Source organism: Apodemus sylvaticus, chromosome X, assembly GCF_947179515.1.
Source record: "Apodemus sylvaticus chromosome X, mApoSyl1.1, whole genome shotgun sequence".
NCBI lineage: Eukaryota > Metazoa > Chordata > Mammalia > Rodentia > Muridae > Apodemus > Apodemus sylvaticus.
Window position 1 is genome coordinate 45,136,791 of NC_067495.1, and position 23,134 is coordinate 45,159,924.

At 35.3% G+C, this 23,134-nt stretch overlaps 1 protein-coding gene across 1 annotated transcript in view; it reads left to right on the top strand.

Annotated features, from left to right (window-relative positions):
- Dmd (dystrophin) overlaps positions 1-23,134 on the top strand; it is a 1,772,476-nt gene that overhangs the window by 970,648 nt on the left and 778,694 nt on the right. The gene's annotated exons all lie outside the window — the stretch shown is intronic.

Here is a 23,134-nt window from a genome sequence, read left to right on the forward strand (position 1 = left end):
TGCTGGTACAGGAACACATGAAGGTCATACATAAAGAAATTCAGGAGACAATGGATCAAAAGGTAGAAGCCCTTGCAAGGGAAACACAAAAATCATTGAAAGAAATCCAGGAGAATACAAAAGCCAACAAGGAGGAAATGCAAAAAACACTTAAAGAAATACAGGAGAACTTTGCTCAACAGGCTGAGGTCATGAAAGACGAAACACAAAAATCTCTTAAAGAAATACAGGAGAACTTTGGTCAACAGGCTGAGGTCATGAAAGAAAAAACACAAAAATCTCTTAAAGAATTACAGGAAAACACAAACATGCAAGTGAAGGAGCTAAGCAAAACCATCCAGGATCTAAAATCAGAAGTAGAAACAACTAAGAAAACTCAAAGGGAGACAACTTTGGAGATAGAAAGCCTTGGGAAGAAATCAGGGGACAGAGATACAAATATCAACAACAGAATACAAGAGATAGAAGAAAGAATCTCAGATGCTGAAGATTCCATAGAAACCATGGACTCAACAGTTAAAGAAAATGCAAAATGCAAAAAGCTTGTAACCCAAAATATCCAGGAAATCCAGGACACAATGAGAAGACCAAACCTAAGGATTATAGGCATAGAGGAGAGTGAAGATTTACAACTTAAAGGGCCAGCAAATATCTTCAATAAAATTATGGAAGAAAACTTCCCTAACCTAAAGAGAGAGATGCCCATGAATATACAAGAAGCCTACAGAACTCCAAACAGACTGGACCAGAACAGAAATACTTCCCGTCACATAATAATCAAAACACCAAATGTTCTAAACAAAGAAAGAATACTAAAGGCAGTAAGAGAAAAAGGCCAAGTAACATATAAAGGAAGACCTATCAGAATCACAGCAGACTTTTCACCTGAGACTATGAAGGCTAGAAGGTCCTGGGCAGATCTCATGCAGACTCTAAGAGAACACAAATGCCAACCAAAACTACTATATCCAGCAAAACTCTCAATCACCATAGATGGAGAAACTAAGATATTTCATGACAAAACCAAGTTTACCCAATATCTATCCACAAACCCGGCCCTAAAAAGGATAATAGGAGGACAACACCAATACAAGGAGGGAAACTTCACCCTGGAAAAAGCAAGATAGTAACCTTTCATCAAACCCAAAAGAAGTTAAGCATTCAAATTTAAAAAATAACGTCAAAAATGATAGGAAGTAACAATCACTATTCCTTAATATCTCTTAACATCAATGGACTTAATGCCCCAATAAAAAGACACAGACTAACTGAATGGATACGTAAACAGGACCCTACATTTTGCTGCTTACAGGAAACACACCTCAGGGTCAAAGACAAACACTACCTTAGAGTAAAAGGCTGGAAGACAATTTTACAAGCAAATGGTCTCAGGAAACAAGCTGGAGTAGCCATTTTAATATCAGATAAAATGGACTTTCAACCCAAAGTCATCAAAAGAGACCCTGAGGGACACTTCTTGCTGGTCAAAGGAAAAATACAAAAAGAAGAACTGACAATCCTGAACATCTATGCCCCAAATGTAAGGGCACCCTCTTTTGTAAAAGAAACTTTATTAAAACTAAAAGCACACATTGCACCTAACACAATAATTGTGGGTGACTTCAACACTGCACTTTCCTCAATGGACCGATCAGGAAAACAGAAACTAAACAGGGACACAATGAAACTAATTGAAGCTTTGGACCAATTAGATTTAACAGATATATATAGAACATTCTATCCTAAAACAAAAGAATATACCTTTTTCTCAGCACCTCATGGTACCTTCTCCAAAATCGACCATATAATTGGTCACAAGACAGACCTCAACAAATATAAGAAGATAGAACTAATCCCATGCCTCCTATCTGATCACTATGGAGTAAAAGTGGTCTTCAATAGCAACAGAAACAACAGAAAGCCCACATACACGTGGAAACTGAACAATACTCTACTCAATGATACCTTGGTCAAGGAAGAAATAAAGAAAGAAATTAAAGACTTTTTAGAACACAATGAAAATGAAAACACAACATACCCAAATCTATGGGACACATTGAAAGCAGTGCTAAGAGGAAAACTCATAGCCCTGAGTGCCTCCAAAAAGAAAATGGAGAGAGCATACATTACCAGCTTAATGACACACCTGAAAGCCCTGGAACAAAAAGAAGCTATTTCGCCCAGGAGGAGTAGAAGGCAGGAAATCATCAAACTCAGGGCCGAAATCAATCAAGTAGAAACAAAGAGAACCATACAAAAAATCAACAATACCAGGAGCTGGTTCTTTGAGAAAATCAACAAGATAGATAAACCCTTAGCCAGAATGACCAAAGGGCACAGAGAAAGTATCCAAATTAACAAACTTAGAAATGAAAAGGGAGATATAACAACGGAAACTGAGGAAATCCAAAAAATCATCAGATCCTACTACAACAGCCTATACTCAACACAACTGGAGAATCTGGAGGAAATGGACAATTTCCTTGACAGATACCAAATACCAAAATTAAATCAGGACCAACTAGACCATCTAAACAGTCCCATAATGCCTAAAGAAATAGAAGGAGTCATAGAAAGTCTTCCAACCAAAAAAAGCACAGGACCAGATGGCTTCAGTGCAGAATTCTACCAGACCTTCAAAGAAGAGTTAACACCAATACTCTTCAAACTATTCCACAAAATAGAAACAGAAGGAACACTACCCAATTCCTTCTACGAAGCCACAATTACGCTGATACCAAAGCCACACAAAGATCCAACAAAGAAAGAGAACTTCAGACCAATTTCCCTTATGAACATCGATGCAAAAATACTCAATAAAATTCTTGCCAACCGAATCCAAGAACACATCAAAACGATCATCCACCATGATCAAGTAGGCTTTATCCCAGGAATGCAGGGTTGGTTCAATATACGGAAATCCATCAATACAATCCACTACATAAACAAACTCAAAGAACAAAACCACATGGTCATTTCATTGGATGCTGAAAAAGCATTTGACAAAATTCAGCATCCCTTCATGCTTAAAGTCTTGGAGAGAACAGGAATTCAAGGCCCATACCTAAACATAGTAAAAGCAATATACAGCAAACCGGTAGCCAGCATCAAACTAAATGGAGAGAAACTTGAAGCAATCCCACTGAAATCAGGGACCAGACAAGGCTGCCCCCTTTCTCCTTATCTTTTCAATATTGTACTTGAGGTACTAGCTCGGGCAATTCGACAACATAAGGAGGTCAAAGGGATACAAATTGGAAAGGAAGAAGTCAAACTATCATTATTTGCAGACGACATGATCGTCTACCTAAGTGACCCAAAGAACTCCACTAGAGAGCTCCTACAGCTGATAAACAACTTCAGCAAAGTGGCAGGTTATAAAGTCAACTCAAGCAAATCAGTGGCCTTCCTATACTCAAAGGATAAGCAGGCTGAGAAAGAAATTAGGGAAATGGCCCCCTTCACAATAGCCACAAACAGTATAAAGTATCTTGGGGTGACTCTTACCAAACATGTGAAAGATCTGTATGACAAGAACTTCAAGACTCTGAAGAAGGAAATGGAAGAAGACCTCAAAAAATGGGAAAACCTCCCATGCTCATGGATCGGCAGAATCAATATAGTTAAAATGGCCATTTTGCCTAAAGCACTATACAGATTCAATGCAATACCCATCAAAATCCCAACTCAATTCTTCACAGAGCTAGAAAGAGCAATTATCAAATTCATCTGGAACAACAAAAAACCCAGGATAGCTAAAACTATTCTCAGCAACAAAAGGAAATCTGGGGGAATCAGTATCCCTGACCTCAAGCAATACTACAGAGCAATAGTGTTAAAAACTGCATGGTATTGGTACAGTGACAGACAGGAGGATCAATGGAACAGGATTGAAGATCCAGAAATGAACCCACACACCTATGGCCACTTGATCCTCGACAAAGAGGCTGAAAACATCCAATGGAAAAAAGATAGCCTTTTCAACAAATGGTGCTGGTTCAACTGGAGGTCAGCATGCAGAAGAATGCGAATTGATCCATCCTTGTCTCCTTGTACTAAGCTCAAATCCAAATGGATCAAGGACCTCCACATAAAGCCAGACACTCTGAAGCTAATAGAAAAAAAACTGGGGAAGACCCTTGAGGACATCGGTACAGGGAGAAAGTTTCTGAACAGAACACCAATAGCGTATGCTCTAAGAGCAAGAATTGACAAATGGGACCTCATAAAATTACAAAGTTTCTGTAAGGCAAAGGACACCATCAAGAGGACAAATCGGCAACCAACAAATTGGGAAAAGATCTTCACCAATCCTACATCAGATAGAGGGCTAATATCCAATATATATAAAGAACTCAAGAAGTTAGACTCCAGAAAACCAAACAACCCTATTAAAAAATGGGGTACAGAGTTAAACAAAGAATTCTCACTTGAAGAACTTCGGATGGCGGAGAAGCATCTTAAAAAATGCTCAACTTCATTAGTCATTAGGGAAATGCAAATCAAAACAACCCTAAGATTTCATCTTACACCAGTCAGAATGGCTAAGATTAAAAATTCAGGAGACAGCAGGTGTTGGAGAGGGTGTGGAGAAAGAGGAACACTCCTCCACTGCTGGTGGGGTTGCAAATTGGTACAACCACTCTGGAAAGCAGTCTGGCGGTTCCTCCGAAAACTGGGCACCTTACTTCCAGAAGATCCTGCTATACCACTCCTGGGCATATACCCAGAAGACTCCCCACCATGTAATAAGGATACATGTTCTACTATGTTCATAGCAGCCCTATTTGTAATTGCCAGATGCTGGAAAGAACCCAGGTATCCCTCAACAGAAGAGTGGATGCAAAAAATGTGGTATATCTACACAATGGAGTACTATTCAGCCATTAGAAACAATGAATTCATGAAATTCTTAGGCAAATGGATGGAGCTAGAGAATATCATACTAAGTGAGGTAACCCAGACTCAAAAGGTGAATCATGGTATGCACTCACTAATAAGTGGATATTAACCTAGAAAACTGGAATACCCAAAACATAATCCACACATCAAATGAGGTACAAGAAGAAAGGAGGAGTGGCCCCTGGTTCTGGAAAGACTCAGTGAAACAGTATTCAGCAAAACCAGAACGGGGAAGTGGGAAGGGGTGGGTGGGAGGACAGGGGAAGAGAAGGGGGCTTGCGGGACTTTCGGGGAGTGGGGGGGCTAGAAAAGGGGAAATCATTTGAAATGTAAATAAATTATATCGAATAAAAAAAAAAAAGAATGTTTTGGTTCAAAAAACACCTTTACTCTATGAAATGTTAATTGACATATTTCAAATTTATTAAATAACTTGATAAGCTTTATATCTTTCTAACTCCTATAAACAACAAAATTGCAATCAAATATCACAGTAAAGAACTCTACTCTGTTCCCTTGATTTTTATGTTATTATTTCAATTTTATCACATATGTGTTCATCACTTGTTATGATGGACTTCACTTTACTTCAGTCTTACTAATGAGATTTCTCCCTCTAAAAATCAATACTACCCTGCTGATTTTAGTTATTCTAATATAAAGGCATGTCAACTGAATATGCCAAACGAGGTTTTAAAAGTGACTGTTTTTCAAAAGACTAGCTTGTCAATTGAAGCAGAAAATTGTATTCAGTTCACTGGGTTTATGCATTGTTTTAGTTGTCTCTAACCAATTTAGAAATGTATTCTTATAAAACTGAGATTGTTATAAATCCTGTGCTAAGCACCTAAAATAATGTGCCAATGCCAAGGTCATATCTTAAAAGTATAGAACAACCTGCTGCAAACAAATATAAGATTATAAATGAAGTCTTCGTATTGTTCTGACTTAGTCCCAGTTCCTAATTTTTATTTCTTACCTAATAGTATCTTTATTTTTACTTTACCTTTGACGGTGTCTCATGCATATTCATTGCCTGAAAGAAATTAAGGAGACATTATTCTAAAGTCAATATTGTGTCTGCTAATGAAAATGGTTAAGTTAATTAACTAAATGGCAACCCTCAGTGAACTTTTTCAAAGCTATTTCCCCTTGTGATGTGTTTTCCTGAAGAAATGATGCATAAAAATTAAACTCCTGTTATTCTCTATTATTTTATATCAGCTTCTAAATTGTTACTTTACATATATTGTCTCATGACTAATTATGACACTTAAATGAAATCAGGTAAAAATCAAACATCTGAGTTATTTAAGCAATTGTTCTTCGTGCAAGAAAAAAAATGTTCTCTCAAAAATCCAGTAAAATACTTTTAAATGTTATATGTGAAACACAAATGAACTAATAATTTTAGTGTGAAAAGTAGTTTTGAATCACAAATAAAATAGTATTTTTGAAACCAGGGAAATAAATAATCTTAAAAAGAAGACACAGGACCAGTAAGATGTTTTATTGGACAAAATCATTAGCTCTACAAGCCTGGCAACCTGAAAGTTGTGTCTTGTTCTCCATATACGTACCAATACAAGTACTTGCATACCCATGCATACACTAATAAATAAAGAAATAAACAGGAGACTTACACATTATTGATTCCTATGTAAGCTTGGTTAGTTTAGGAAACTGAATAACATAGACTTCCATAATTGATCATTGTAAAGGATAAGCGGAAATACAAACATATTTAACCGTCTTCTTTGAATAAGAGAGTATGCTCAAAATTAAGTATGAGTATGCATGGTGACTTACAGAAATAAAGGAAAGGGTGACAAAGGAAGAATTACTTGAATAATGAAGCAAATACATCATAAATTTTATAAAATTATATTGTTCTTAATAGTTATCAGTTTCCAAAATACTATTATGCATATTTCACTATTAAATGCTTATTTCGGTTTCTGGTTTTCTTTTAACATCCCTTTATATGTAAGATATCAAAAGATAATTTAGTCTCCTATCACAGCTTATTAAATTTTTATGATTAATAATGTTAGTTCACAAAAGGCCATTTTAATTTCCATGACTAATTGTTGGTTTTGTCATAGAAATTATTAGCATTTTGCTGGATTTAACAATATACTATCACATATTTATATATGAATAGCAAATCTTGAAATTTCACAATATCTTTCATAATGCCTTGAAAAGATTTTCAGTCTTCTTTTATTGAACTGTGCTTACAGAAAAATCTTAAGCTTTATGAGGAATGATAGGTAGTATTAACCCAAATAAAAGTTTGTTTATCTTTGATCATTAGATAATACACAAGGATTAGGTCTTAGATTAAGTGATTTCAAAAATAGAATATAATACAAGAAATTGAAAGTGTTAATACTAAGCATTAAAATGTTACATTCAAGAAAATACAATCATCTTTACAGAAGACCTGTGTAGGTAAGGCAGATAAAGAATCTTCATCTCTACAAGACGTTCATGAGAGGATAAGTTTCTTCAACTGGCTGCTATAGATGAGAACTTTGGAAAGCAAGTTGTACTCTAGTTATAATCTGGAGATTTGATTCAAACTGTTTTCATTCTAGTCTAACAAAAAAGAATTGTTTGTTGCTTTGGTGTAAGGCCTTGCCATGTAGCCATGGCTGGTCTGAACAACGACCCCTAAAGATAACTAGCTAAAGAGTGGAGCCAAGTGAGTTAGGTCCTTTATCAAAAAATAAAGTAGAGAACAGTGGAGAAAGACACAAGTATTTGCCTCTGGCCACCAATTGTGCTTGCATAAAACTTCATTTCACAGGCACATACACCCATACATGATCCTGTATATACATACATATAGCCTACAATTACAAAGTAAGGGTTTTTTTTTTTTTGCCATATTTTGAATCTTTGCAGTCATTCCCAATGACTGTCTGATTGAAGAGCTAGCTCTACAACAAGTAAACAATAGTTATAAATGAGCTTATAGTACTGGTATAATTCCTTGAAAATCTAGAACAATGGTCAGCTACACTTCTCTGCAATGGTACAGAGAGTAAATATATAAGTTTTGCTCTTCATTAGAACTCTACCACCATTACTGTGTCCTGAATTTTTACGATGCTAAAATCCAACACTTAACAAATAGAAAGCAAAAGTTTGTAGCTGAGTCTCAATAAATATTTATAGTCAGACATTTTTGTTTTATAAAATATTCATCTGTCTTCTGTCATTTGAATTATTTGAAATATAACAACTTCAAAACTATAGAAACACGTGTAACAGGGTATTTTTTGATCAAAGAACAGTAGTTCACTGGCCCCTTGCCTTAGACCCTTGTTAACATGGTCTGACAGCAACATTCTAGGCAGAATACAAAATTGCCTTAACTCTAAACTCAAGAGTGATTTTTCATTTTCTCTTCAAAACAAATCAAAATCAAATATTCAAGTCTCTTTATGAGCGAGCCATCCTTCAAAAGTCTCTATTTTCTGGCTAGTAGTAATCTCCATCCTTATCCGTTTTCTTCCCTTTCTTCAGAAATTCCACACACCTCATGAAACATTAGCTCTCTTCATGGCAGTTCTAGCCCCTCCTCATGCTCTCAAAAACCAATAAACACCCACTTCAGCCACAACATTCCAGGAGTCACTACATTCTATCACATTAATCTGTGAGTCATCAGGAAGATCAAATCTCCCAGGGACATCAATTTCCTCATTTGTTAGGCAGCTTACTTTTACTGGGGAATGCAATGTGCATTTTATTTTGTGGTATGAAAAACCACAGTTCATCAATTTCCAATAGTATAGAATATTATACAGAGAAAATATTAATATTAGTTATATAGATGAAACAACTGGTTACACAAATCCTTTTCAATCTTGATGATTATAGAAAAACAATGCAAACAATTGTAGCAAGTTGGTTCCATTCTAATAAAGGGAGAGAGATCAGACTCATTTTTCAGTTAAGTAAGTTTTTCTTTTTAAAGATTTTGTGATCTGGCTCTGTGTGTGTGTGTCTATGTTTGTTATGTGGTGGTGGTTTATGTGGTATGTGTGGTAGGTGTGTGTGTGTGTGTGTGTGTGTGGTATATATGGTGGGTGGGTGTCTATATTTGTGGTATGTGATGTTTGTGTCTGTGTGTGGTGATATGTGTGGTATGCGTATATGTGTGTGGTATGCAGTGTATGGTGAGTGATTGTATGTATGTGGTATGTGTGTATGATGTGTGTGTGTGTGCATATCTTGTGTGGTATGTGTGGAGGTGTGTGTGTGTATGTCTGTGTTATGTGGTGGGGGAATGTATGTGGTGTGTGTGGTATGTTTGTGTGTATGCTTGTGGTACGTGTGGTGGGTGTGTGTCTATTTGTGTCATGTGTGTATAATGTCATGTATGTCTGTTTTGGGACCTTTTGTGTATGTGTATGGTGTGTGTGTGTGTGGTGATGTGTGTGGTATATGTATATATGTGTGTGTGGGTTTCTTGTGGTATGTGTGTGTGTTTCTTGTGGTATGTGTGTCTTGTGGTATGTGTGTGTGTATATATCTGTGTGTGTGGTGTGAAGTCTGTATGGTGGGGTGTCTGTGTATGGTATGTGTGGGTGTGTCTTGTGGTAGTCTGTGTGTGGTGTGGTGAGTGTATGTGTGTGGTGTGTGTGTGTGTGTGTGTGTGTATGTATGTGTGAAATGTGTGTGTATGGAAGTTAAAGGACAACTTCAGGTGTCAGTCCACACTTTCTGTTTGTAGAATGAGTGTCTTATTTTTCACTCCTGCACATAAAGTAACACTCTTTGGCCCACAGGTGTCAGGAGATTCTTCTCTCCCTCTCTCTCTTCTCACTGTAGGAATATAAGAATTACAGATTTATATTACCACTTTGTACTTTAAAATGTTTAAACATATGTTTAAACTGTTCAAACATATTTCTCATTCCTTTGCAGCAGATTAGTTACCTATTGAGCTACCTCCTGAACCACAGTCTGTCTTTTAATAATGAGTTCAAATGAAGAAGATATTGTTTAGAGTTTTTTTGTTTGTTTGCTTATTTTAATTAAATATCATGTTATAGGTGTACAATGATAATTTTAAGTAGAACTTCTAAAACTGAGGATGTATAATCATCTAATACACATTTCCCTTTTTGTTTCCAATGTATACTGTTTTATGTAACACTAATATTATTTTTAACTTGTATCATTTGAATAGCTATTTTTAAATGACATCTCAAGGAGCAACTGAATATTAGGTTGTAATAATCTTGTTTTAGGTAAAAACACAAGAACTATGCTTTCATTTTCTTTGCATTTTGATCAAATACCTTAAGTTAAATAAATAAATAAAATAAACAAAAGTAATATTTTCTAAGGAACCTAAGGACCATCTGTCTGCATTGTTTAGACTGTATCTCTTTATAAAAGTGAAGATTTTAATGGAAAGTTGGAGAGTGTCAGCATGGCTGGACAGGAAGTATGACAAACATTGGATTACACTTTAAGAAAACATTATATGGACTTTTTGTTTGCCATATAAAATTACATCTTAACTTCTCTGTGAATTTTTTTGTCCCTGGAGTTTAAACAGTATGTAATCAAACTCATGCTGTGTAGTAAAGAGTGCGTGGGTAGGTGCATAGTTAGGAGAGTGTAAATCCCTATAAAATGCATTTTAGAAGATAAATGAGAGCTATTCAAGTTTGGGCAAATCAATTTCACCAATTTACTAAACTTTTCTAATGCCCCTGGGAGCAGTTATATGGCTTGTTACCTAACATTAAAGTAGATTTGAATCAAGGTGAACAATCAGAAGCTATTTTTATGTACTATATGTATTATTAAGAATGTTTAAAGCATGAAGTTAGTTGCTTAGACTGCAACCTAAGAAATTAATGGACAAGAATACTACTGCTTGTGAACACCAAGTTTGACTGAAAAGCCAATATGGGTTTAATATGGTAACAAGGGCTCAGAACTCTGGGGACTACAAAACTCTTCATTGTACATCAAATTTTACTGACTTTGAAATCTTGTTACAAATGCTCACTTACCACATTTTGTATTATGCATTTGAAGTCTTTGGAAATAATAACAAACTCTATGTCTAGTAACTCAGTGATTGTGCAATAAAACTAATACATACTGTGATTTATTAATAGAGAATTAAATGTTTTCACCTAAACTGGAAGTTGTATATCAAATAAAAGTATATGGGCATTATAAATAAAATGCACACATTTAAAAATTAAATCCACTTACATTAAAAGTAGAATCCCAGCAGGGCAGTGGTGGTGCACACCTTTAATCCCAGCACTTGGGAGGCAGAGGCAGGTGAATTTCTGAGTTTGAGGCCAGCCTGGTCTACAGAGTGAGTTCCAGGACAGCCAGAGCTATACAGAGAAACCTTGTCTCAAAAAAAAAAGTAGAATCCCAATAGTTATCTCATTGAGGGATGACTTTATGATTTTATATAAAGTTTATCATGTTTGAAAGCCCAGTGATATATAATAAAATATACTTTTCATGTCTGCAACCATTATTGTTTTACAAAACTTACAAGGAAATGAGAAATAAATGAACTCATGGTAAGGATAGTTTACCATGAAGCCTGTTGTAAAATACACTTGAAAACTGTGCCTAGCAATGTATTTTTCCTATGATTAGTTCTCCATTTGCTTCAATTTATTCTTTTGTTTTATTTTGTTTTACTTTATTTTGTTGTATATGTGTACATGTGTGAGTGTAGATGTATTTGCACTGAGGCCAGATGTCAACACCAAGTATTGTTCTTTACTATTATAGAAATCAGAGCTTTTGCCAGTTGTGCTAGGCTAGTCAGGTAGAATAGATTTACTTGTCCCTGCCTCTTCTTTGGAAGAGAAACTAAAATCGTTCAAGAGGAGGGAATCTCAATTATGAAAATGTTGTAATAATATTTTCCTGTAGGAATAACTGTAGGGCATTTTCTCAGTTAGCATTTAATGTGGGAGGGCCCAGCCTGTTGTACTCAGATGATCCTGGGCTCTATAAGAAAACCATAAGGAGCAAGCCAGCAAGCAGCACGCCTCCCTGTCCTCTGCATCAGCTCCTCCAGGATTTGCCCAGCTTGAATTTCTGTCCTGACTCTCTTCACTGATGAGCAGTAAAGTGGATGGGCAAGCCAAATAAATGACTCCCTCACTTCTTTGGTTATGGTGTTTCATTACAGCAGTAGAAATACTGACTAAAACATGTATCAAGTACTTTACTCACTGAGCTCTCCCCTAAGTCCCTGCTTCCATGTAATGAGGTTCTGAATAATGTGAGATTAACTGAAGTCTTGAAATATTTCATATTAATTGCATTTTGCCACAAAATATAATACACTTGATGCATTGTTTAATTGACAGTACTGATTATGAAAGTTTTGTTTGGGATTGGGACACAGTATGCCTAAGATTATATCAAAATGTATGAGCGCACAAAAAATAATACATCAGGTCTGCCTTTTTATATTTGAATTTTGTTTACAGTAACTGATAGGTAAACAAAAATTGTATTCATTTATCAGGCAGCAAATGCTGCTGTGATATATGCATATTCTGTGCTATAATTAAATCCAGTTAAACATTTCCATCTTGTAAATGTTTTTATGTATCTAATTTTTATGTCTTTCAAAATCCTTTCTTCTAGCTTTCTGAAAAATGCACTAAAGTATTGTTGTCTTCAGTCACTTTTCATTACTATTACAGCTCCTTATTCTTCTCTTAGTGTGATACAGTTGCTGTCAATTAACCTCTCCCCATTCCTCTCCTCTTCTCTAGTTTCAGGTAACTACTTCTCAACCTTAACTCTCATGACATGTGTGTCTGTATGTGTTGTTGTGTTTGTGTGTGTATATGGGTATGAGTCTACATGCATTCAGTAATTTAGCATTATTATTTCTATTCCTGTGTATATTGAACATATAGGTGATATCATGTAGTACTTGCTTTTTTCTTTATCCTATGGAACATAGCACAATGTCTGCTGAGACATTGTAGTCATACTATGACTTGTACTCATATAAGCATTGCTAAAATGTTAAGGATCATTCTTTTTATTGCTAAACAATATCTCATTGTTTATATGCACAATGTATTCTTTACACATTCATCAGTTGATGTATACCTCAGTTGTTTTCATGTCTTATCTATTATGAATAGTGCCACAATGAACAGAAGAATACAGTCTTTCCTTGACATACTTTCACTTACTTTGGATCTATGTCCAGTAGCAAAATGTTTTCCTAATAGGTACACTAATTTAAATTCATACTGTTATATTAATAGTTTTTCCTTTATTATACATCCTTTCCAGTATTAATTTGGTTGAGGCAGTATCTCATGGTGATTTCATTCTGGATTTATTTAAATATTAGTGATATTAAATATTTCTTTTAAATACACCTTTTGGTGCTTATTTGTTTTTCTGTAAGAAATATCTTTTCAGGTCCTTTCCTATACATAGAAGTTGTTACTGTAAATATAGATTGAAAACATAGGGTAAAATTTATGTGTTATATTTAGCTTATAGTGAAATATGTCAATGATGTTTCTTTAATAAGATAATTCAATGTTATTAAATGACTACAACATCTTATTATGTGAATGTCACCTATTTTTCGGAGGGAATTTAATTTTCATTCTGCAGGAGTGTAAATGATAGAATTAATCATCTTTGTCATGTGATTCTATCTACAAGTGGGATTTTTGTACTGAAGGGAATAAATACTCTTAAAGATTGCAAAATATTTCATTTAATCGTTTAAAGCAACATGTAAAAAATTTGCACAAATCATAAAAGAAGCTTATGAAATTTGTTGCATCCTGTGAAACCACTGTTCAATCAATAATTTAGAATAAGCCATTGCATCAGACAGCTTTCCAGTTTGTAAGTCAGGTAAAACTGGAAAAATAGATTATGTTAAGAATTCTTCTCTCAAGCACCTTTCCAACTGCTTCTTCTCCTCTGGCCACCACACTCTACAATTGTAAGAAGTATTCTAGCCCCAAAACACAGAGATTAGTTCTGCTTCTGAAATTAATATCAGTGGCATCATCTGGTATATATGACCTTGTGTTTATATATGACCTCTCAGAATATTTTCTCACAATATTTGTGGTGTTATTTCTGTTGTGTTTAATATATCATAGTTTGTCTACTTGTCTGTACAATGTTCTATTGTGTGAATATGCTACAGTATATGCATTATACTGGCAATAAACACTTGCATTTTACATACTATAGGATCAATCCATATGTTATCGCATGTGGTGTTGGCTGAAATATGAATATACTCATGATTAGAAAGGCTATGTCCTCTCTCTCTGTCTCTCTGCTTCTCTGTCCCTGTGTGTGTGTGTGTGTGTATGTATGTATGTATGTATGACTGTCATTGTAATTACTGAAGAAATCTTTTAATCTGATTGTCTAATTCAACTTGAAAATATATGAGAATTCCAATTCTGGAGCTGGAGAGATAAATCAGTCAGTAAAGTGAGGATCTGAGTTCAATCCTCATAGCATTAATAAAATTTGTGAGGTGTAGTAGTGCAGGTTTGTCTTCCTAACACTTGGTAAATTGTCATCATGTCAGGTAGAAAACAAATGGCAGCACCTAAGTCCAACCTATGAGTTTTTATTGGAGATTTTATTTTTTAACCTATGAGTTTTATTGGAGTTACTTAGAAAAAAAAAACAGGTAAATGGCTATTTACAGGAGCAGAATTGACTCAAAGACAGCCCAACAGCATGGATCACAAAATCTTGAAACCTAGAGCACATTGCATAATTGCAGGTACCTCAAGAGTTTGCAGAGTGTCCTTTCCAGGTGGATCAGCTGGCCTGTGCCTCTCCAGGGCACATCAACAGGTCTCTGACTCTTTCTCGCTGCTTGGCTGATTTCTGTTTCTGCCAATCTGTTCAGCTGGTCGATGATTTTCCCAGACTGCTTGGCTGGCCTGAGAATCTTCTTTGTAGCTTGGCTCATCTAAGAATATCTCTCAGCAGGCTTTACTATTTATATATTCTTAGTGAATGTGGTCAGTTTCAGGGATTTCCAGAAGCTATTTTGAGTTGTTTAATTCCTGTTTTAAACAGTTTCCAGGTGCTATAGTATGCTTTTCAACTCCACTTTGGATAGCCTCATATTTGATCTTTTTGTAAACATTCCATCCTCAATATTGTTGTTTCACATACGTTTTGCATCGTATGTTCCTTTCCAAAAACAGACGTTTTTGGATTTTTTTTTCTTAAACTAAAATGCTATACAGCTAAGGTCGACACAAGTCCATCTGTGGACCATTCTGATTAACCTGCTAGGTGAAATTCAGGCCAGTGAGACAGCACATCTTCAAAAAGAAAAGTGTTAAGATAAGTTGTCCCCATTTATTTTAAATGTCATGTTCTCTTGGTCTGACTGACATGACATTGCTATCATAATATTGTTCACTTGTTTTGTCAAAAATACTACACATGTAATTATAGGAAAAGTGACACCTGATTGTAAATATTGTTAAAAATGTGTTTATTAGGGGAGTACCAGGACAGAGAAAAAGTAGGGAGGTAATTGGAGAAGGGATGGAGAGAAGAAGGTTTATGGGACATATGGGGAGGGGGGAACTGGGAAAGGGGGAAACATTTGGAATGTAAACAAAGAATATAGAAAAAAATATATATAAATGTGTTTATTAGCAAAATTTCCTTGAATATATAGTCATTTGTAATCTATGTAAATTTAAAAATACATTCCCAATTTCTGTGAAAGACTTGAACCCACAATTTTGATTGTGCACATAGACAATAAATAAAGCATATAGACAATAAACCATATAGACAATAAAGCATATCCCTTTCTTTGTTTAGGTTTGTTTTCTTAAGCTCTCGTGAGTTTACACACTTTTCAGGGTAAAAACCTTCGTTTTTTGTGTGAACTATCAAGGTATTTCATAGACTATGAGAATATGTAGTTGAACAAGTAAGATAAGGTTACTCATTTGGGCAGGGACTTTCGAGAAATCTTCTCCTAAAAGCCAGTGTATTACATTATTAACAGAGTGACATTGTAGCTTTAATTTACATTTCATTGGTTGAGTAGTGTTTGGAATTTGACTTGTTTGTTTATTATTTATGGATTTTAACAAGATTTTCAGCAGTTCCAGTTTCCCAATTCTTTTACTGAATAATTTTTCAATACAGTAATCTAAGATCTTTTGTTTGTCTGATAGATTCTACAGATGTTTCCTTCTAACTTTTGCTTACTAGCTTTGGTTTCTAGATGATAACCATGTTCCATTTTCTACAATACTTCTAGTTCTGACAATAGATTTGTATAGATGAAATTTTAACTTTCTGGGATAGTTTGTTTGGTGTTAGCAATCAGAAAAAAAGAGAAAAAGAAAATGAATCTTGTCTGAAATTAGGGCAATAATCAGGCAGACACTCACTTAAAACATTAAATAATTGAATGTATTTGTTTCCATTCACCACAGGCAACATGCATAATAACTATAGTCATAGGTTATGTAAAAATGTGAATTTAATATGTGAAATGTTAGATATAAAAATTAATGATTTAAAAACATAAAGATGAAAGTCTTCCAACCAAAAAAGCACAGGACCAGATGGTTTCAGTGCAGCACTCTATCAGACCTTCAAAGAAGAGCTAACATCAATACTCTTCAAACTATTCCACAAAATAGAAACAGAAGGAACTCTACCCAATTCCTTCTACAAAGCCACAATTACGCTGATACCAAAACCACACAAAGATACAACAAAGAAAGAGAACTTCAGATCAATTTCCCTTATGAACATCCATGCAAAAATACTCAATAAAATTCTTGCCAACCGAATCCAAGAACACATCAAAACGATCATCCACCATGATCAAGTAGGCTTTATTCCAGGGATGCAGGGTTGGTTCAATATACGGAAATCCATCAATGCAATCCACTACATAAACAAACTCAAAGAAAAAAACCACATGGTCATTTCATTGGATGCTGAAAAAGCATTTGACAAAATTCAGCATCTTTTCATACTTAAAGTCTTGGAAAGAAAAGGAATTCAAGGTCCATACCTAAACATAGTAAAAGCAATATACAGCAAACCGGTAGCCAGCACCAAACTAAATGGAGAGAAACTTGAAGCAATCCCACTAAAATCAGGGACTAGACAGGGCTGCCCCCTTTCTCCTTATCTTTTCAATATTGTACTGGAGGTACTAGCTCGGGCAATTAGACAACATAAGGAGGTCAAAGGAATACAAATTGGAAAGTAAGAAGTCAAACTATCATTATTTGCAGATGATATGATAGTCTACCTAAGTGACCCAAAAAACTCCACTAGAAAACTCCTACAGCTGATAAACAACTTCAGCAAAGTGGCAGGTTATAAAATCAACTCAAGCAAATCAGTAGCCTTCCTATACTCAAAGGATAAGCAGGCTGAGAAAGAAATTAGGGAAATGACCCCCTTCACAATAGCCACCAACAGTATAAAGTACCTTGGTGTGACTGTTACCAAACATGTGAAAGATCTTTATGACAAGAACTTCAAGACTATGAAGAAGGAAATGAAAGAAAACCTCACAAAATGGAAAAAACTCCCATGCTCATGGATCGGCAGGATTAATATAGTTAAAATGGCCATTTTGCCAAAAGCAATCTACAGATTCAACGCAATACCCATCAAAATCCCAACTCAATTCTTCACAAAGTTAGAAAGAGCAATCCTCAAATTCATCTGGAATAACAAAAAAACCCAGGATAGCTAAAACTATACTCAACGATAAAAGAAATTCTGGGGGTATCAGTATCCCTGACCTAAAGCAATACTACAGAGCAATAATGTTAAAAACTGCATGGTTTTGGTGCATTGAGAGGCAGGAGGATCAATGGAACAAGATTGAAGATCCAGAAATGAACCCACACACCTATGGCAACATGATCCTCGACAAAGAGGCTGAAAATATCCAATGGAAAAAAGATAGCCTTTTCAACAAATGGTGCTGGTTCAACTGGAGGTCAGCATGCAGAAGAATGCGAATTGATCCATCCTTGTCTCCTTGTACCAAGCTCAACTCCAAATGGATCAAGGACCTCCACATAAAGCCAAACACTCTGAAGCTAATAGAAAAGAAACTGGGGAAGACCCTTGAAGACATCTGTACAGGGGGAACGTTCCTGAACAGAACACCAATAGCTTATGCTCTAAGATCAAGAATTGACAAATGGGACCTCATAAAATTACAAAGTTTCTGTAAGGCAAAGGACAACATCAAAAGGGCAAATCGGCAACCAACAAATTGGGAAAAGATCTTCACCAACCCTACATCAGATAGAGGGCTAATATCCTATATATATATATAAAGAACTCAAGAAGTTAGACTCCAGAAAACCAAACAACCCTATTAAAAATGGGGTACAAAGTTAAACAAAGAATTCTCACCTGAAGAACTTCGGATGGTGGAGAAGCATCTTAAAAAATGCTCAACTTCATTAGTCATTAGGGAAATGCAAATCAAAACAACCTTGAGATTTCACCTTACAACAGTCAGAATGGCTAAGATTAAAAATTCAGGAGACAGCAGGTGTTGGCAAGGATGTGGAGAAAGAGGAACACTCCTCCACTGCTGGGGGTGGGTTGCAAATTGGTACAACCACTCTGGAAATCAGTCTGACGGTTCCTCAGAAAACTGGGCACATCACTTCCAGAAGATCCTGCTATACCACTCCTGGGCATATATCCAGAAGATTCCCCAGCATGTAATAAGGACACATGCTCCACTATGTTCATAGCAGCCCTATTTATAATTGTCAGAAGCTGGAAAGAACCCACGTATCCCTCAACAGAATAGTCGATGCAAAAAATGTGGTATATCTACACAATGGAGTACTCTGCAGCCATTAGAAACAATGAATTCATGAAATTCTTAGACAAATGGATGGAGCTGGAGAACATCATACTAAGTGAGGTAACCCAGACTCAAAAGATGAATCATGGTATGCACTCACTAATAAGTGGATATTAACCTAGAAAACTTGAATACCAAAATCATAATCCACACATCAAATGAGGTACAAGAAGAACAGAGGAGTGGCCCCTTGTTCTGGAATGACTCAGTGAAGCAGTATAGGGGAAAACCAGAACAGGGAAGTGGGAAGGGTTGGGTGGGAACACAGGGGGAGGGAAGGGGGCTGATGGGACTTTCGGGGAGTGGGGGTCTAGAAAAGGGGAAATCATTTGAAATGTAAATGAAAAATGTATCGAATAACAAAAGAAATGTAAATGAAGAAAAAAAATAAAAACATAAAGATTGCCTAAATTTTACTGTTATTTGTTACAAATGTAATGAGTCTAAGAACAGATCCTCTATGGTCCTTGATTGGTGGTGAGGTTCTGTGAGCCCCCACTGTCCAAGATTAGTTCGCTCTGTCGTTATCCTTGAGGTGCGGAAGTTCTTTTATATGTTAGGCCAATTGACCCCTAATCAGAGATGTGAGTCCCTAATATTTTTTTGCAGCTTATCATTTCTCTTTTGACTTTGTCTATGGCTTTCTTGATCATGTAGAAAATTCTGATGTGCTTTATTATACTCATCTGTTAATTCAAGATTTATAATGCGTTTTATATATATATATAATGATTTATAATTCAAATAGCATTATATGTAGTTATAATTTTATGGCAATCATTATATATTTATACATAATTAACTTCTCTAGACATATTTTCAAGAAAAATAAATAAACTAATATGAAACTTGGAAATTTCTGTTAGTTCAGCAGGTATTTGCTGAAGGTCTGTAAAGTGTAGGATCATATCTCCTTCAAAATATAAAAATTCAGAAAGGGAAGTAATGTGCACTCAGAAGTAAATGTTATGATGGTAGAAATGAAAGGTCTAGAAGGACATACCTAATGCCACAAATTAGGCTGAAATCTTACTCTTGGCAAAACTTCTATGCCATTACTTGAAATTAAGTCAAATCTTCTTCATTGTACTAATTTCTGTAACTTCAATAACATTGTAACTTCATTCTCTCAGGATTTATTCCATCTTTATAGTCAAGGAAGAATGTGTTATAAAGATGAAAATAAAATCTATGACCTTAATTCAATGTTCTATGAATTTTGGTGTTTATATATGGTAGAGAAGGGGAGAGGGCAATACAAAGAGGGATTTGTGAACATGGACTGGGAAGAGAGGAGGGAGCAGGCTATTATGAGGAAATAAAGTGAATTCAAAAATTAATTCAAAAAAAGAATTTCTGAAAATGAGTAAGTAAAAAGCAAACAAACCAAAAGAAAACTGGCCAGATAAAGATATTTCTTGAAAAAACAAACAAATAAGCATTTTACATATGGTACTTACATAAAATGTAAAATATTTTGTGATAAGCTAAAAAGAATACCATGGTTCTGTTTTAGAGAGATTAGGGAAAGGCAATGGAGATTATCTCCAGATACTTCACCATCTGCAGTCTCTCAGATGCTGTTAGTTGAAGCTTTAAAATACTCGGAACATGTCTTTCTGAGTCGCAAGCTGTCCGATAAAAATGAAACATTTAGTTTAAATGATAGAAAAAATATGCAAAATCAATAATGCACCACAAGTACAGATTTACTGTTATGGTATAATCTCTTTCCTCTGCATCTACATACGTGGACAGGAATGCACAAAAAGTTCATAACTATGGGCTTGAACCTATGAACACAGACCTAAGTCACTTAAAACTAAGATTATGTGGCTTTAGGCCAAGCAGGCAAAGAATTGTGATTTAAGCCTGAAATGAAAGTCCCTGTCTCTTTACCCACTGAAGGAAAGGCTGCCAAGGGTGAAGGTCAAGATGTAGAGAGCACTTTCCACATAAGCTGCTACTTCCATTTCTATCACTCTTTGTTTCTTAGTCCTTTAATACTTTGTTAAAAATCTAAAATAACAAAATGTAAGATCAGGGTTATGTTGAGACACCAAAATCTCTTTCAAAGAAAAAAAAGAAAGAAAAACTGATCACACAATGACAATTACATAAACTGTATTTATATTGATCACCACAGATTCTGAATTGTTAAATTTATACTTATTTTTCTCGTTTGAAATTAGTATTTGATCAAGATACTCTGTGAAATCATCCATTAGTCTTGTATGAGATTTAGACCAAATAAATCTGGGAACTTTGTTACAACTCAGTGCTTCATCATTCCAGGTGCAGTTGAACAAAACAAATCCAGGCCCAATAGCTTCTATTGATATTGCCATGGATTGGGCCAGATCCCAAGATCTTCTCCATCTTAATATGGAGCCTAAGTTCAACCTTGGTAGTCCCTGTTTCAGATTAGAATGTTGACTCTTTGCTCAAGTAGTCATATACCTTTTACACAGTATATATAAAATAATTTACATTTTGTTTCCACCCACATAATTTGCATGTAATATAATCTTGTATAACATTTCTCCCCACCACACAATAGTTGATTGTTTAATGTGTCTGTGTTCTACATCAAATCTCTTGAGGTTATAAGATCATAATAGTGCTCATTGGTGAGTCCTTTAAAATTTATAAATAGTTCTAAAACAAGTAGCATGGCTTAGTCTACTGACATACTTATCTATTATAATAGAAACTACGACAAGAATGTACTTACCTATATCCTTTTCCTAATATGTTCCACATTACTCATAGGATAATACCATATTCTCATTGATCATGATACAGTTATTGATTTACACTGTAATATCATATTTGTACTACAAAAGGAATGTCAAAATATTACAAAGTGTTACCATTACAAACTGACATTATTCATCCATATTAGTTTTAATTTTCATATTCTGATGAAAATAGCTTCACTGTTACTAATCCTGGCTTTCTGTTTGAATAAGATTTAAACAACTTTTGCTATTAATTAGCCATTGTAGTGTCTTTTACTGTCATACAAAGAGTTGTTCTCAGCAATTTTTAAGGAATACTTTATTTAGTTCTTAGATTAAGAGTGTATCTGCACTATCTCCAGACTATGAAAGAGACACTGAAAGATAGGGAAAACAGGGCTAAGATTTATGCAAAAGCCCAAACAAGACTTTAAATCTAAGTAACTTATATTATTAGCCCCAACAATGTTTGACCCTATAGCATATTATTTCCAAAGCTATTTGGCATCTGTTAAGTCCAATGTTATCCATGTTTAAAACTTAGATGCTAACAGGAGTGATATGAAATTGTAATGGGACATTAAAGGGAGCGATGAATGTGAGACTTCCAACCATGGTGCTTAATATATACTAAGCCATTCATAAAAATAACCAGTAGTCATTGTGTTAATTTCCTGTCAATAAACTGTCATGTTCCTCAATGTCTGCTTCACTTATTTACACTATGTGTCACAAACTATAGTAGCAAATATGGTTATAATTTTACTAATTTCCTTGTAAGTAAATTATTTCTTTGCATAATTTCCATTAAATGTAAAATAAAGGCAAATATAGTAGAAAAATTATTGCTATACCAACAAAAATATATATTACTTTGGTATTAATTTCATTATATTCTGTGAGTATAAATCACACTTATTTGGGGGAAGACTTAGTTATATGCATAATACTAACCCTCAATAATTTGGTACATAGCTTTGTAATATTGCAAAGGCTTTGTACTTGGCATACAGACTTAGTAAATGAGAATTTATTTTAGGAATGTGACCTTGATGTCAATTAATTGTAGTGCGCATCTGAGTAAGTGTGGGTAAGTTAATAATTTTTATGTTTTCTGAGACACAGGGTCTCAGTGTGTAGCTCTGGCTACTCTTGAACTGTCCCTTCCCCCCACAGCATTTAGCTGTGACCCTCCTGGCTGGCAACCCCCACCCTTCCCCAGGCAGGCGTTATCTCTGGCCTATTCAAGCTGCAGCATTCCTGGCCTACAGCCTCCACCCTTCCCTGGCATTATCTCCAGCCCTAGTTCCTTGGGAACAATACAGCCGATTTCACCTCAGCGCAGCTCCACCCGGAGACTAACAGAAAACTGCAGTGACTGAAAGCAGACAACCCGCCGAGAAGAAGATCTAATGAACTCTCGGCCATTTGGGGGGCAGGGTGTTTTTTCCTAAGATTATAAATATTGGCTTAATGATAGTAAAGTCGGTCTCTATGGGCAACTGTCCTCTTGACTCATTTCTCTTTCGCCCCCTTCCCGTTAACCTCAGAATTCTCTTCC